At 42.8% G+C, this 3,718-nt stretch overlaps 1 pseudogene; it reads right to left on the reverse strand.

The window, feature by feature from the left end:
* LOC121832636 (large ribosomal subunit protein eL24 pseudogene) lies at positions 1-379 on the reverse strand (annotated as a pseudogene).
* Positions 380-3,718: the final 3,339 nt, after the last annotated feature.

Consider the following 3,718-nt stretch of genomic DNA (forward strand, 5'->3'; position numbering starts at 1 on the left):
TCACAATCTTCTCCTTGATGCTGCCTTTGTGAGGGCCTTGGCAACAGCCACTGCTCTCCTCTTTGATGCGGCTTCCATTTTTTTTCTCCCTTGGCAGCCCTGATCACCTGCTCTCACTGAGCTTTCCTAACTTCCGGTTTCTGATTCCTCTTGACCATTATATCCACAAGAGATGCATCAGTGATGGCCCGCCAGAATTTGGCTGTGCGGTGGGGTCTTTTCTTCTAAATTTCGTCTGACTGTCCTTTTTTGGGGTTTTCTTCTGTGGAAGGCAGTCCAGTTTATTTGTCAAGAATTCTTTCCTGTCGGTCCTGGTGCTGTGCCACCCATGTCTGGGGTATATCTTGTACCTGCTGAAACTGTACAGCTCCATCTTCATGGCTAAGGCTGTGACAGCAGAAAAAGAGAAGAGAAAGAAAGGAAAACACATTATGGGGCAGAGGGAGAGAATCTCCATAAATTTGCATCTCTCTTCTTGATGAAGAAGACAAGAATAACTCCTGAGAGATAGTGTCTTCTAAGCATGGTAGGGAGGCCGCACTCAGGAAATCTCTACACTATGATGGTCCTTTGTTTTCTTATTGAAAATCACTTTGCCTAGGGTGACATAGAATTTTAATTTGTGTTCTCCTGGTAAGGATGTTGAATGCCTTGTCAAGTATTTGTTGATCATTTGTATTTTTTTCTTAAGAGTTGTCTCTGGTCTTGGAAGCTCATACCTCAATCCCAGCACTTGGGAGGCAGAGGCAGGTGGATCTCCCTGAGTTTGAGCCCAGCCTGGTCTATATAGTAAGTTCTAGGACAGCCAGAGGTATGTAGAGAGATCCTGTCTCAAAAAAACAAAACCAAAATGAAACAAGAGGTGGAGGGGAGAAGGAAGGAAGGAAGGAAGGAAGGAAGGAAGGAAGGAAGGAAGGGAGGGAGGGAGGGAGGGAGGGAGGGAGGGAGGGAGGGAGGGAGGGAGGAAGGAAGGAAGGGAGTGAGGGAGGGAAGAGAGAGAGAGAGAGAGAGAGAAAGAAAGAAAGAAAGAAAGAAAGAAAGAAAGAAAGAAAGAAAGAAAGAAAGAAAGAAAGAAAGAAATCATTAGATTATTTGGTTTTCTGGTGTTTAAGTTTCCATTTTTCTGTGTAGTCTAAATATTAAACCCATCTGGTACATGACCAGAAAAGATTTTGTTCTATCTGTTTCTTCACTCAAGTAGTTTTCTTTTCTGTGACATAGCTTTTAAATTTTATACAAATCCATTTGTCTATTCTTGGAATTACTTCCTGGGACACTGAAGCCTTTTAGGAAACCTTTGTCTGTATCCACACAGGCTAGTTTTATGTTGACTGGACATAAGCTAGACTCATTCTGGAAAAGGAAACCTCAATAAGGAAAATGTCCCACCATGTTGGCCTGTGGGCATTTTCATGATTAATGGTTGATGTGGGAGGGCCAGCTCACTGTAGATGGGGCCATCCATAGGCTGGTGGTCCTGGGTGCTATAAAAAAGCAGGCTGAGCAAGCCATGGGGAGCAAGCCAGTCAATAGCACCTCTCCATGGCCTCTGCATCAGCTCCTACCTCCAGGTTCCTGCCCTGACTTTCCTTAGGGATGGTCTGTTACCTAGAAGTGTGAGATGCACCAAACCCTGTCCTCCCTGAGTTGCTTTTGGTTCTGGGGTTTCATCACAGCAACAGAAACCCCAACTAGAACAATATCTACACTTTGAACTGTTTTTGTCTTAGGTCTTCTTCTAGCAGTTTTTCAGTTTCAGGTGTTATATTAAAATCTTTGATTCGTTTTCAATTGTTCCAATTTGTTCAAGATGAGAGGTGTGGATCTGATTTCATTCTTCTACATGTGGAAATCCAGTCTCCCCAGCATCATTTGCTGAAGAGGAAGCCTTTTCTCCAGCATATGATTTTTATAGCTTTGTCAAAAAATAGGTGACTGCAACTGAGTGGCCTTATTTTCTGGTCCTACATTTTATTCCACTGGTCTATGTGTCTTTTGTGCCTGTTTTCATTACTATGGCTCTGTAAGAGAATTTGAGGTTGGGTATTTGAGACTGCTCACATTGCCCCTTCTGCTAAGGATTGCTTTAGCCATCTGGGGTCTTCTGTAGTTCCATGTGAATTTCAGGGTTGTTCTTTCTAGTTCTATGAAGGGTGTCATTGGGATTTTAATGGAGATTATTCTGACTCTATAGATTAAATCCGCTAAATGAGCATGGGAGGTCACTCCATCCTCTAGTGTCCTCTTCCATTTCTTTCTTTAGCAACTAAAAGTTGGTTGGAAAGGTAGAGGTTTTTCAGCTCCTTGTTTAGGTATCTCCCCGGGGTGTTTTATTGGTTTGAAAGCTATTAAGAATGGGATTTTGCCCCCCCCCCACACACTCTTTCTCATCAAATTTATGGAGCTGTTTGTTTTAAACTTGATTCAATGGATATGAAGAGGACCTTCTCAAACAAAAGCTTTGCTGGGCATGTGTTTTAGGACAGTCACTCATAAACGCACCACATGCACACAAATGTTTTCAGCTACAAGTACAAAATTATTATTGGTTGTTTTTACTCTTTATTTTTTAGGGGACTTGCCACCCAGCTCCCAAATAAATACACATAGAGACTTATTATTTCTTATAAATGCCCAGCCTTAGCTTGGCTTGTTTCTTGCCAGCTTTTCTTAAATTATCCCATTTACCTTTGCCTCTGGGATTTTTCCTTTTCTTACTTCTGTGTATCTTACTTTTACTCTTACTCCGTGACTGGCTGTGTGACTGTGTGGATGGGTGACTGGCCCCTAGCATCATCCTCTTCTCTTTTTCTTGCTCCTTAATCCTCTGTTTTTCCTTCTATTCATCTTCTCTGCCTGCCAGGCCCATCTATCCTTTCTCCTGCCTAGCTATTGGCCATTCAGCTCTTTATTAGGCCAATCAGGCATTTTGGAAATGCAAAGTAGCACAGCTTCAGAGTTTAAACAAATACTACATAAAAGGATGCAACACATCTTTGCTTTATTAAACAAATGTTCAGGCTGGAGAGATAGCTTAGAGGTTAAGAGCACCGACTGCTCTTCCAGAGGTGCTGAGTTCAATTCCCAGCACCCACATGGTGGCTCATGACCATCTGTAATGAGAGCTGGCACCCTCTTCTGTATATGTAATCAATAAGTAAATCTTTTTTAAAAAATGTTCCACAGCATAAACAAATGTAACACATCTTAAAACAATATTCTACAACACAAAATCTTTTTTTTCCTTTTGGTTTTTCGAGACAGGATTTCTTTGTGTAGCCTGGGCTGTCCTGGAATTCCCTCTGTAGACCAGGCTGCCCTTGAACTCACAAAGATCTGCCTGCCTCTGTGGGATTAAAGGCATGTGCCACCACCTCCCAACTGCAAATCAAAATCTTAATCTTGTCTACCTGTTCCTGTCTGTTGCTGCCTTGGCTCTGCAGGATGAGCTCAGTCCCTCTGTTCTTCCAGTGGTGCCAACATAGCCGGCCTCAACACCCTTCAGCTCAGCTTAGTTGGGAAATTATTCTATTGCCCTCCAAAAAAAACCTCATACAAAAGCAATGATTTACATGTTAGAAACTTCTGCATAAATTAATGACACTCTGCTGCTGGTGCAGGGGCATCTGACTGGGACGCCAAAGATATGAGGAGGTCCCAGGACCTGAGCAAGCTTTGAACTTGGTCCCTCGTCCTAGAGAAGTAGTGACGGAGGCAG

This window comes from Peromyscus maniculatus, chromosome 10, assembly GCF_049852395.1.
Source record: "Peromyscus maniculatus bairdii isolate BWxNUB_F1_BW_parent chromosome 10, HU_Pman_BW_mat_3.1, whole genome shotgun sequence".
Taxonomy (NCBI): domain Eukaryota; kingdom Metazoa; phylum Chordata; class Mammalia; order Rodentia; family Cricetidae; genus Peromyscus; species Peromyscus maniculatus.